Genomic DNA, 14,533 nt, shown 5'->3' on the forward strand with positions numbered 1-14,533 from the left:
CCTGGTCTTTAATAGAGAAACCCAGCAGTTCACATCCAGAAATAGCCTTGATTTGAAGCTGAGAGAAGTCCAGTGTTTCCCTGAATATGAGGCCAGTTCCACCCCCTCTAGCTCCCAACCGTGGGTTGTGAATAAGTTTAAAACCGGGCGGACAGGCAATTCCCAATTCCACCAAGCTGGTTGAGGTGGTCCAAGTCATAAAGAGTACATCTAGACCATGAGAGTCTATCATCAGCGCGATTTCCTCGCAATGCTTAATGAGAGACCTCACGTTCAGCAGGCCACAGGCCAGGACATCAGAATGCCGGTCGGTGGACTTCCGCTCGCCAAGTGGAAGAGTGCCGGGGTTCACACGTAGCAGTTCGTCGCGGGAGTAAGAGAGTACGACTCGGTGAGATGGGACAGAGGTTCCGGCGCCCAACGCGTCCTGAGCGCGAACGGGCGCAAACGGGCTTACCTCTGGCGCACCTCCGGCGCTCCACTGGCGCACCCGCTGCGCGCTTTGGGGACAGCCATTTTTATGGCCGTAGCCGCCGGAGCCCTGCAAAGCTAACAACTAGCCCCCCAACCAAGATGGCGCCTGCTGTTCGGCACTCCCTGGTTCCCTCACCAAGATGGCAGTATCACTCACCGCAGCGCGATGTCCCAAGAGCGAAGTGCCCTGAAGCGCTCTAAATCCCACAAAGAGCGGGTGAGGTCACAATTTAAATGCAGGTGAGACCTATACTACTAATGTAATCCCCCAATGTGAGGCCGAGAGAATATTGAGCCTAGCACCACAATCTTCAGAGCGAGCGCGTAAAGGAGCAGGTAATTTTTAAAATGATTAAAAGCAAGTAGGCAATGCAGCAGCAGATTCCTTCAGCGCGCGTTAGTCATGTAGTCTGACCTGTCGGCGAGGAAGTTCCGCTTTTTAATCCCTTCCAAACGCGGGAGCCCTGCAAAGCTAACAACTAGCCCCCCAACCAAGATGGCGCCTGCTGTTCGGCACTCCCTGGTTCCCTCACCAAGATGGCGGTATCACTCACCGCAGCGCGATGTCCCAAGAGCGAAGTGCCCTAAAGCGCTCTAAATCCCACAAAGAGCGGGTGAGGTCACAATTTAAATGCAGGTGAGACCTATACTACTAATGTAATCCCCCAATGTGAGGCCGAGAGAATATTGCGCCTAGCACCACAATCTTCAGCGCAAGCGCGCAAAGGAGCAGGTAATTTTTAAAATGATTAAAAGCAAGTAGGCAATGCAGCAGCAGATTCCTTCAGCGCGCGTTAGTCATGTAGTCTGTGTGGGTGTGCAATAGACTGTATAGGTGTATGGATGAATGTGTGGTTGTTGAGTGAGTGTCTAAGTGAGTGAGTGGGTATGTGAATGACTACATGAATGAGTCAGTGGATGTGTGAGTGAGTGTGTGAGTGACTAAGATGTTGTATGAGTAGTTATACGGGTGACTGAGACGGTAGAATACTAGCAGCGTGGGTGAATGTGTGGATATGTGAATGTCTGTATGGGTGTGTGAAAGGGTTTATGAGTGACTGTATGAGTGATTGCATAACTGGCTATATCTGTGAGTGAGAATGTGTATGAGCACCTGTATGGGTGAGTGAATGGGTGTGTGAGTGGCTATATTAAAGAGTGAGTGGGTGTTTGCATGAGTGTATGAGTGAGAGAGGTTGTATGAGTGGCTATATGGATGAGGGTAGGTGAGTGGATATATGGGTAAATGGATGAATATGTGAGTGTCTGTATGGGTGTGTGAAAGTGTATGTGAGTAGTTGTATGGGTATGCAAGTGAGTGCCTGCATAACTGGCTATATGTGTGAGTAAGAGTGTGCATGAGTATCTGTATGAGTGAGTGTATGGGTGACGAGTGGGTATATAGGTGAATGAGTGGGTATGTGAGAGGCTATATGAATGAGTGAGTAGGTGTGTAAGTGTTTGAGTGAGTGAGAGGTTATATGAGTGGCTACATGGGTATATGAGAGGGTGTATGAGTGTCTGTATGCCAGAGTGAGTGACTATGTGACTGGCTATATGAGTGAATGAGAGGGTGTGTGTATGCCTGTATGGGTGTGTAAGTGGATGTATGATAGAGTGACTGGGTGTGTGAGTGAGGGCATGAGTTAGTAAGAGGGTATATGAATGTTCCTATGGGGGAGTGAGTAGTTAGGTGTATCTATGAATAAGTAGGTATGTGAGTGTTTGTATGAGTAAGTGACAGGGTGCAAGATTGGGTATTCAGGTAAGTGGGTACATAAGTAGCTATATTGAAAGGATGCATGGTCAGCTACATGTATGTGAGTGAGAGTGTGAGTAACTATATGGGTTAAAGAGTTGCTGTGTGAGTGGCTATATGTGTGAAAGAGTATCTCTATGACTTCTATATGAGTGAGTGAGATGATGCATGAGTGCTTATATGGGTGAGTGACTGGGTGTTAAGTGGATAAATAAATGGGTAGGTGTATGAGTGGTTGTATGAGTGAGCGAGAGGGTGCAGGAGGAGGTATCTGGGTGAGTGAGAGGGTAGATGAGTGCCTGTATGGGTGAACAAGTAGGTGTGTGAGTGTCTGTATGGGTGTTCGAGAGGGTGTATGAGTATCTATATGGTTGAGTGAGTGACTATGTGACTGGCTATATGTGTGAGTGAGATGGTACATCAGTGCCTGTATGGGTGAAAGTGTGGGTATTGAGAGGCTATATGGGAGAGTGGCTGTGGGTGAGTGGCTATAAGAATGAGTAACTGGGTATGTGAGTGAGTGTATGAATGAGTGAGAGGGTGTGTGAGTGTTTCTATAAGTAATTGAGTGGTTGAGTGTGTGTATGAGTAAGTGGTTTGCATGAGTAAGTGACAGGGTACATGAGTGGGATTATGGGTGAGTGACTGGGTACATGAGTAGCTATATAACTGAGTGAGAGGATGCATGACTGACTGAATGCATGAGTGAGAGTGAGAGTAACTATATGGGTAAGTGAGTGGCTGTATGTACGAGCACACATCCGTATGACTACTATATGCACGAGTGAGATGGTGCATGAGTGCCTGTAAGGGTAAGTGACTGGTGTTAACTGATTGAATGGATGAGTAAGTCAGTGTGTGAGTGGTTGTATGAGTGAGTAAGAGGGTGCATGAGTGGGTATATGGGTAAATGAGTAGGTGCATGAGTGACTATATAAGTAAGTAAAAGGGTGTGTGAGTGGCTGCATAGGTTAATGAATGAGTGTGTGACTCAGTGGATAGCGAGTGGCTGCATGAGTGAGAGTATGTATGAGTTATTGTATGGGTGAGTAAGTGGCTGAATGATTGTAGGGATGAGTGAGTGGCTACAGGGGTGGTTAAATGGGCGAGTGCGGGTATATGAGTAGCTGTAAAGGTATGTGAGAGGATGTATTAGTGTCTATATAGGTGAGTGAGTAGTTGTTAAGTACCTGTATGTGTGACTGAATGGATTTGTCAGTGGTTTATAAGTGAATGTGTGAGTAATTCTGTGGGTGAGTGAGTGGCTTTGTGAGTCAGTATATGTGTGAGTGAGTGGCTGCACGACTGGTATATGAATGAGTGAGAGGGTGCATTAGTGCCTGTATGGGTGAGGGACTGGGTGTTGAGTGGTTATATGAATGAATTCATGTGTTTGTGGTTGTATGAGGGGGTGACAGGTTGCATGAGTGCATGTATGGAAAAAGAGTGGGTGGGTAAGTACTGACATGACTGAAAGAGAGGGTGGTTGAGTTATTGCATGAGTTAGTGAAAGACTGTATCGGTGGGTATATGCATGAGTGACAGCACTGTTAAGTAACTATTGATGAAAGAGTGAATGTGTGAGTAACACAATGGGTGAGTGAGTAGCTGTATAACTGGCTGTATGAGTAAGCTAGTGGGTATGTAAGAGTACTCATGAGTGAGTGAGAAAGTATGTGAGTGTTTCTATGGGTGAGTAGTTGTTATGTGTCTGTATGAGTGAGTGGGTATGTGATTGGTTGTATGAGTGACAGGGTGCATGATTGACTGTATGGGCCAGTGAGTGGGTGATTAAATGTTCCATGAATGACTGAATGAGCATGTGAGTAACTTAATGGGTGAGTGAGTGGCTGTGTTAGTGCATGTATGTGTGAGTGAGTGGCTGCATAACTGCTATCTGGATGAGTAAGCCAGTATATCTGTGCTTGTATGGGTGAATGACTGTGTGTTTAGTGGCTGAACGGATAAGTATGTGAGTGTGTTAGTGGATGTATGAATGAGGGACAGATTACATGAGAGACTATATGGATAAAGAGTGGGTGGATGAGTGCTTATATGACTAAGTGAGAGGGTGGTTTAGTGGCTGCATGAGTATTTGAGAGGGTGTATGAATGGCTATATACATGAGTGAGAGGGTGGATCAGTGGTTATATTGGTAAAAGAGTGAGTGTGTGAGTTATTCAGTGGGTGAGTGAGTGTCTGTATAACTTTCTATATGAGTAAGTTAGTGTATGTGTGAGTGGCTATAGGAGTGTCTGAAAGGGTGCATGTGCCAATATGAGTGAGTGAGAGGATGCAGGAGTGGCTATATGGGTTATTCAGTACCTTTGTAAATACCTATATGGGCGAGTGACTGGGTGTATGAGTGGGTGTATGGATAAGTACCTGTATGGTGAGCTAGAATCAGTTCCCAGAGCTTATAAAAGTGGCAAACAGTTATATTAGAGTTTCCTAGCATCCGTAACTGGTAAAATAATCTGGTGGGAAGAGATATGACCAGTTTTTTATACATGAAGACTCTCTGCATGACTATGTCAAACAAATATATCTGTAGCACAAGATGTATCTCGATAATCTAAACACATATCAGTCCATAACCTGTTGTAAAAGAAACAGAATACAAATATAGTTAGTATTTGATTTACAAAATTCAAGAAGCATAACATTATACATTGCTCTTGCTGTAACAGCATATTATGGTCAAATAAAATATTTAGTTTCCCCTTTTTACTGTTGTCAGTTTTCATACTTTTACACCACAAACGATGAACTATATGAAGGTTCATGCTTGAACAGTGGGGAAAACCAATTACAGGGATTGTATGAAAAATATGCATATCTGTACAGTACAGCATTGTAAATAAGTGACACTATGCATAGTACTAACTACAATTAGTTAAACTGTTGTTTTGCCTACCCTTACTTCAGTTATATAAAGACATGCACCTTAAAACCTTTCCCTTTATTATTATACCTGGTACGCAGCTACTCATAAATGTAACCCACAGTTTAGTTGTGCAGATCACTTTCAAAATATGACCTTATTAGTAGCCCAAGTAATATTAGCCACACAGATAAAATACATTAAATTACTTTTTTATGCAGAAATAATTCACAGACGTTTGCTTGAAGACACACGATGTGACAAATTCGAACGTTGAAAGGTAGTTCTAGTGTCAATTGAAGACTGCTTTGATTCAATTTTCTCTTTTGTTCCATTGTGTTTCATTGCAGCGTTTTATTAGAAAGTGTAGTAGTCACATGCTATATTAACTAATTTCTGTAATACAAAAGCACTGTTGAATATTGGACAACCTTTTGTAGACAGTACCCCTGATAGGCTCAATGATGTCTCTTAAGTGCATGTGAGAGTGTCTGAGTGGGTCTGTGAGTGGATGCATGAGTGTGTGAGGGGGTCTGTGAATAGGCACATGAGTGTCTGAATGGGTCTGTAGGTAGATGCATGAGTGTGTAAGTGGGTCTGTGAGTAGGTGTGTGAGTGGGTTTGTGAGTGGATGAAGGAGTCTCTGAGTAGGTCTGTGAATGGGTGCATGAGTGTCTGACTGGGGCTGAAAGTGGATGCACAAGTCTCGGTGGGTCTGTGAGTGGGTTCCTGAGTCTCTAAGTGGGCCTGTGAGTAGGTCTGTGAGTATCTTAGTGGGTCTCTGAGTGGGTGTGTAAGGCTCTAAGTGGGCCTGTGAGTAGGTCTGTGAGTATCTTAGTGGGTCTCTGAGTGGGTGTGTGAGTCTTTGAGTATATCTGTGAGTGGGCGAATGAGTCTCAGTGGGTCTGTGAGTAGGTGCATAAGTGTCTGAATTGGCATGTGAGTGTATGAGTCTGTGAGTGAGTATGTCAGTGGGTGCAAGAGCTTCTGAGTGGGTCTGTGAGTGGGTAGATGATTGTATAAGCAGATATGAGAGTGGGTGTAGGAGTGTCTTAGTGGGTCTATCAGTGGATAAATATGTGTCTGTGTGGTCTGTGAATGGGTATGTGAGTTTCTCAGTAGGTCTGTGAGTTGGTGCATGAGTCTGTGAGTGGGTATGTGAGTGAGCATATGAGTCTCTGAGTGAGTCTGTGAGTGGGTACATGGGTGTCTGAGTGGATATGTGAGTGGGTGCATGAGTCTGTGACTAAATCTATGAGTGGGTACATGAGTAACTATAAATGCCACCCTCACCATGTACTGCTAACTACCCCACATATTACTTAATTCATGACATCTTCTATGACATTGAAATACCACAGTAATTAACTAGTTGTATTTATTTCAGGTAACCGTAACTCGTATCCTAATGAAACTATAACGCGCGTCTGCACCATACAGTTTTCTTTTAATTAATTTCATTGCAAATGTTGCAGTGATATTATCAATAAGTCATAGAAGATGTCATGAGTGATATCATATGTGGGGTAATTAGCAGTGCATGGTGAGGGGATTTGTTATAGTTACCTTAGGGCAGGAGTTATAGTTATCAGAAATAACTATAACTAGTGAATTTCAGTGTTTTTGTATGTTTAAAAAGCTAAGTTGCCACTGAAATTGTCACCTAACTATAACATTATCTTAACCTTTGTTCTTTTCCATGAGTTATTTTACGTGGCAAATCAATCTACCAGTGAAAGGGCACGCACCGGCCCTTTACTACCAACCATCATCCATGTTTGAAATAGTTTTTCTGTACATGAACAAGAAGGTTGTGTCATAACTTGTCTACGTATCTGAGAAACTGTAGTAGTACACCTATTGCAGTGCCATGAGATGTTTAGGTAAATGTGCTGGTAAGTGACTGTCTTTTTTAGTATCTCTATAAATATCTATGTAAGTGACTCTAAACAAACACCACAGTGCCTGTGTTATGGAAAAGAGAGCAATATAGATGTGACTACAACTATGTTTGAATCTGCTGTATGCACAAGTAGTTGCTGGGTAAGTGACTAAATGTATATGTGCTTCTGTAGCTGTCTGAAAAAGCAGTGTAACAGAACTACAACACCCAGAATTCAAAGAAAAGCACTTTTTGAGAACAGCACATCATATATACACATGTAAATATTTCCAAATCTTCTAACTCCTTGCTAACTAAAAGTTTAACTCTTAATATACAGTTTTGTTTACTACCAATTACACCATGTAGTAAGCAGCAAATGTACAACACACTAATTTAAAGCAAGAGATTGTGGAACAACTTCTCTCACTCCTAGTCTGCAAATGAGACAAACTGTCACATACACTCACGAAGTGTCTTACTCACCTGTTATTAAAAATACAAAGCCACTCATACATTACCTCTCATATAGTTCTAATATTTTCCCAGAAATATTTCTCACATACACATATACCTTTTCAATAATTTTTCTCTACAAATTATATGTAATTCACATACCTAAAAATCAAGTTCATTGATCAAATATTATTTTTGGGTCATATCATATAGATACAATATTGCCAGGAAATGTAAAAACTAAGCATGCAAATGGCACACCACTCTTACACAAAGCAATCATTAATGGCAGCATTTTCAACATTGCTCCCTCTAATAGTGTGCAAAGCAGGACATAAAAACATATCTTTCATTTTTTTAATTTTGTCACTCCATTCCTGAGTGGATAGTATGTGTTAACCCTTTCATGGTCTTTTCTAAAGAAGCCAATATGTGTGAGTGTTTTGCACACTTCTGACACTGTGCTATACTTGGACTATATTTGGGTGATATTTGTGCTACATTCTGGCTCTGTTCTCTCTGGTGGCCATCTTGGTAGACTTATTAGTTATGAAGCTCCCTAATTTCCTCGTTTACTGCAGTATCCTTAGTAGAAAATGCTTTCAGTTTTCCACTTCGATTCCATCAAGATGGCCATCAGGCGTGTCACACTTTTGGCAAAATTTAGAATGTTAGCACTCTAGTTGTGCATTAGAACACTGTAGTAAACTGCTGATCACAAGGTAGTTAACTGGCAGTCTGCTTCTGGTGTTGAAAGTACATGTTTCAGTCTATATGTTAGAATGTTTTAATGAAAAAGAACTGGCAGATATTTGAGATCTCACTTAAAGCATGTCCAAATCTTTCTTTTTACAGCCCTAACCATAATTTCTATGACAGAATGAACCACTGTATTGTGTTTCTTTACAAATTAAAAGTTTTTAGTTTTACTAGTTTGATTCAATCAAGATGGCTTCAGGTGTGCCATACCTTTATCATAAGTAAGTCTATTAGCTCCCTAGTTTTTTTTAGAAGACTCTAGAAGGCTGCAGTAGAACATACAAGTATCAACTGACAGGCTGCCCCTGCTGGGAGTAAATGTTTTACTGAGAAGGTCAGACTTCATTCTCCTATGGCTGAGAAACATAGTATGAATTTACAGAAAATATGCTTTCATTTTAGTTTCTGATGCACCTTCTATAACCTCTATGGGAATATCATAGAAAACTGTTACTGTGTAATTCTGACCAGCGGTTTGGGTTGTAGTCATGTTCAAAGTTCCTATGGAATTAGCATGGGAAATTGTATTCGTCTCACCCCCCCTGTTCTCAGCCCCCAGCTTGTAGGATCACTCCAATACTCTACATGCCCAACAAGACTCACTATGACGCTTCTTTTAGAAAAGTGTGAATATTCGTCAAACTACGCCAAAGATATAGGCATGTAACAACAAATGTTTTCTATAGAAACATGGTTCTAACTATGACTACCTACTAGCGACCGCCAGTAGGTAATGAACATGTATATTTATCCAGAAAGAAAAAGAACTCCTGGAAACTGGAGACCCTCGGGAGGTGGCGCGTAAGCCGGCGGAGCAACCGGCAGTAAAATCCTCAAAGTTTCGCAGTATGCGCACTCTCAGGAAATACAAACCAGGGGATGTAGGGACTGCAGATATATTTATTAAATCTTAAATCTATACATGACGCATTTCGGCCATCCAGCGGCCTTGATCACACAAAGTGAAAAACATATCCAGAGTATCCTATATACACAATGCTTGAAATTGAAAAAGGACTCCACTTAAGAGTAATCTACGTAACTGAACATGGCAACCATCTTAGAGCGGATACAACTATATATATGTATAATACAATGCTCATCACAGTGAGGGGACATGTAAAATATATACTGAATATATATTGTATTGGGAAAACGTCACGTGTGAAATATACAAACTCGTAATTGCAGAAAAAGTGTCATACATGAGTGGCCCTGGTAAAAAACGGGAAACAGAGAGTGGCCGTAATAAAGGCAAAAGTATAATGCCTTTACGTATAGCAAAGTAATTCAATTAATCAAAACCGGCATTGCTAATACTCCAACAGTAACAAAGATATAATATCTCCAATTGGTGCATTCCAGGGCAAAGCGAATTCATGAGTGTCACATAACATTTCCCTCCTCAATATCGTGATGCCAAAAAGAAAGGCTTCAACCAAAGGCACAGTTGTACATAAGGAGTCTTCAATAACAGCAATATAACTCCCCAAGTGGGGGAAAACTCTGTATATGAAATAGAAAAAGAGTGAAAAGATAGAAAATATAAAAATTCTTATCGGGGGCTAGAGAGACCAAAAGTAGTCAGTTCACATGAAGAAAAGGGTAGGGATCCCAGAAGAAATCGGTCCTGTTCCAAGGGTCCCTTCCTTTCCTCCAAAGGATAAAAGAAAGATGAGACAATGTTAGAAAAGTGGTACCATTTCAAAAACTACTAACAATCTAATAATGTGCAATAAAATTCTACAAATATTGAAAGGCAGAGACGTGCAGAGAGAGCAAGATTCAAAGTTATTCTGTATGCAAGTGTATTGTCATTTATTCGTCGATATTGTGCCCGCCAGGGTAACGGGTTCCAAGGTCAATGATGTACATAGATTCACGTTTGCACAACTGTAATAGCAGATTACCACCCTGTGCACCCACATTCACCTGTTCAATAGTGACATTTGAGCTTAGAGCTATCAGAGTTGTGATGTGTCTCGCAATGGGGTAATGCGGATCTTTATTAACAATGGCCCTCATATGTTCCAAGACTCTCTTCTTGGCCATATGTTTTGTGCTACCCACATAGTGGAGATTACATGGACATTCAAGCACATATATGACAAACACTAAGCTACATGTGAGAAATTGTTTTATGGGTAAATTGGTATTCCTATTTAGGTTACTATACTCCTTTCTCATAGTGCTGTTACAGCAGGCCTTACAGTGACTGCAGGGGAAGAAACCTTTTACGTTCATATTGCTAGTGTGCACATTAGTTGAAATGTCATTATGCATGAGTGTGTCTCTTAGATTACGTCCCCTCCTGTAAGTTATTTTGGGTCTTGCAGGAATGGAGCTGCCTATAATAGAATCTTTGGTCTAGATCTCCCAATTTTGCAAACCATTATTGCATCATGCATGGTGAAGGTATGTGTGGTATGTGTGGTAAAGGCACAAAAAATCACCTGCGTTGTAGAAGCATGAGTGGTAAAACCTGCGCGGTAAAGGTCTTGTACTGTAAAGCAGTGCTGTAAAGGCTGTTTCCCATTTAAGGCTGTTCTTTACGGGCCAGGAGGCGGTACTGTATATTGTCTCATCATTCAATAAGGGGACTGAAATTAAATTCAACCTTGCGATACTGTATATTTTCTCATCATTCAATAAGGGGACTGAAATGAAATTCAACCTTGCTACAGTTTTCCTATTGTGTAGCAAATATATCTCTCTTACTGTTGTATGAATGTAGAAAATTGATAGATTGCATGCTCTAAAACTGTTGTGTCTACATTTCGTTAAGAAAAACCATTATTGAGGCAAGAAACTACAGACAAACTGACCAGCAGGGAAACTAGGTATTAATCAGACATGTTGTTCCTCCTAAAAGGCATGCTCATATTTAAGTCAATGTTTGGCATGTTGCTGACTGTCTGAGCCCTGCTGGCTGGCTTGTTAGGAACATTGGTCTGTATAGTAATTAATTATCCCTTATTACAGACTGATCTGCCTTTTTAGTCCAAATAAATCAGAGTGTGAGAAAAGCATGTTCCAAATATAGAAGTATACATATTAAAAGTGTAGTGAAAAACATAGCTTTGCTCTTTGTAGGAATCACAATACAGAATTTGCAATGAAAGATTTGTTTACCTCTTAGCTGCAAAAGTAAGAGAAATATGAACATTTTTAATTATAAAGATTCAATTAAATGCACAACAAGAAATACAATATATTGAATTAGTACATCAAGTAAAATTAACTACAATAATATTAATAATCAAAAATGAATTATTAAAATTATGAGTCAGAAAAATACATTGCGAATACACTTTCTTTAAGAAATATTACCAAATGATGGAAAGTATTACATAACAGTGACAATCTCAAATATGAATGAGTACACAATAAATGTTCTACACACTTATATTTCATTAACTAATATATTTTTTAAGTCTTTTCTAATTGAATTTCTCTTTATCATCAACCTACTGTATTCCCGGGGTCTCCTCTAAGAGTGTGACCAAAGGATTTGGATACAGTGTCCCAGATTTATCACAGTTTCACGCAATGCAATGCAATGGAATGCAACACAATGCAGCAAGACACCTTGCTGCGCAGCACGAATGGGGAAGGGCAGGAATGCGCCATATTTAATATTAGTTGGCACATTCCTGTCTTCTCCTTGCACTGGTGCACTATGTGCTTCCTTGCATCAATACAGGCACCCATATCCCACAGTGCAAGGGTGCCTGCATTGTAAACAGGATTCGTTTTTGTGCAGGAAGGAACACCTTCCTGCACCAAAAGGAATCATCTGAAGCTTTTTCCTCTTTCTAAGTGTGCTGCAGCATGCCTTAGGAAGGTGTAGCATTTTGACACACTACCAGGTCTAGTACTAGTGTGATTGGTGTGTAAGTGGTTCTGTGAATGATGTCATTAAGCCTGGGCGGTAAATTCCGTTCCGCATGTGGCATTTGTGGAATTTGGGTAATTTCGCGTTCCGTGGAGAACGCGGAATTGCCTAAAATTCCACGATTTGCGCCTTCGCAGAATTTTTTGCTTGTTTGCGCTTTCAAAATGTGTGTTCGCAAGATGTTTATCCCCGAGCACACAAACAGCGTTTGCAAACAGAAAAAAAGCATTGCGAATGGTCAAAACAAGCTATTCCACATGTTTGCGTACATTTTGCGCGCTTACAGAGATTTTTTACTGTTTTGCGGAGCTTTGCGGAGCTTTGCGGAGCTTTGCGGAGCGCGACTATGCAAATTCCACCCACCCCTAGATCATCAGTGATGTCTTTGGAGATGTGATCAGTAATTTCACTAACCATGTCATGAGTAATGTAATATGTGAGGTTATAAGCAGTGCATTGGGGCGGCATAAGTTATAGTTAGCTCAGGTACCTGCTAAATTTCACAGGTTTGTACAAGTGAAATCTGAGCTTAACTATAAGATCACTGTAACATTTGTTTTTTTCAGTGAATTTATAAGGTTTTTCAAATTATATTTCCTAACTGTAACGTCCCTGTAACTTCTGTTTTTTTAAAGTGAAGTTCTATGTTTTTTTTAGCTGGTAGTCACATTTTCAGAGTGATGGAGAAAGGTTTTGGGCCTCCGATCAGCACTCAGGAATCCTGCTGTATGGGACTTACTGTAGGTAACAGGAAGGCTTCTTGGCCCCGGAGGTGCCTCAGTATCCAAGAGGAATTTATCCCCTTATCAGTAGTGTACCAGGAGGCTTGATTGCAGAGGGGTGGACAAAGAGGGCATGGCCTCTTACCAGCTCTCAGGGATCCTGCAGTGTGGGACTTACTGGAGGTAACAGGTTGTTCTTGGCCCGAAGAACCTTCAACATCCAAGGGGTATTCATCCCCCAACCACTCGTGCGCCAGAAGGTACTTTTGCAGCGTGGTGGCGAATGGGGGTATGGCCTCCAAAGACCTACAAGCAATCCTGCTGTCCAGGAATTACTGGAAGTCACAAAGAACATCCTTTATATACATTTGGCAGTGATGCATGCAAGTACAATTCACTTGGTTAATCATACTTATTAACTATTGACTGTATGTTCACTGCAGTCAATGGATGCAATTTTGAATAGGACCTTTAAATTATGACATATAGTCTTAGATTAGAAAAGATCAATGCTGCTAGCACTTAGCACTTTCCAACAGGTTATATTTATATGTATTTTGATCTAATAATATTGTTATGAAGATTGGTTCTTTTATAAATTCTGCCTATCCTCTATTTAAACCTCAATCGTTGACTATATTTGATTGCTATTTGGAAATCGAACATCGACATGTTGTTTATTAGAGACTAGTGTTTTAAATGTGTATATAGGTTTTCATCACATCCATTCTTATTGTGACATGTGCTATACTTTTTAATTTTATTTTTGTGTTTGTGATTAGGTCATTATTTACTATATTCTTTATTTTTTTCTTTTATTTATTTTTATTACATCTTTTGCACATATCGGATCACAGCAGACATAAGAGACAATACGCATAGTAACAATAGTTCAAGTATAATTAAATGCAGCACAGCCCTAGCAAATCAATTGTAGTTCAGCATATAAGTACCACATTAATTTAGGAAGTGCAAACATTGGTCCACAGCAGTGATATATGAAACAAATGTCGTACCTAAGAAAAGAAAGGCTTGGGTTAGTGACTGAGAATAATCATGAGAGAACGACAGGGAACAATCCACGCAGATATGTAGGCATCGTATAGTAATAGGCCTTAAGCAAGCCACAGGCCCCCATAAAGAGAGTGGAGGATCATGCATCACGTCCATTATCAACAGGGTGCTCCAGGAGATATGATTGGAGCGGACTCCAAATATCTCGGGGCATGAGGAGGTCGGGAGGAGTTCATCCGATGTGTTTGTTTGCTCTTGCTAGAGTATCAGGTCCCCCATCCGTTCCTTGAATTTGGGTGCCCTTACTCGACCCCACCTGCAGGCTACCCTCCACCGGGCCAGCAGTAGGCTGAATCAGACGAATTTACGATATGCCACTGGCATTTGTTCAGTATACCCAAGTAACGTCAGGAGAGAAGACGTAGGGATTGGCATGGAGATCATCAGACCCAGTGCTGCAAACACCTGTTGCCAATAAATATTAACCGAGCAACATTCCCAAGCCAACTGTAGGAAATCAGCCCCTTCTGCCTGGCATCTGTCATACCTCTTAGTGTCCCACAGCCCAAATTTATGTAGTTTATCTGGGGTCAAGTAGGTGTGGTGCAGAAATTTGTAATGTGTGATGCGTAACCGACTACTAGAAGAAATCAGTTTAGTCTGCTTACAGCAGAACAACCACTGTTGA

The sequence above is a fragment of the Lissotriton helveticus genome, chromosome 3_1 (genome assembly GCF_964261635.1).
Source record: "Lissotriton helveticus chromosome 3_1, aLisHel1.1, whole genome shotgun sequence".
Lineage (NCBI taxonomy): Eukaryota > Metazoa > Chordata > Amphibia > Caudata > Salamandridae > Lissotriton > Lissotriton helveticus.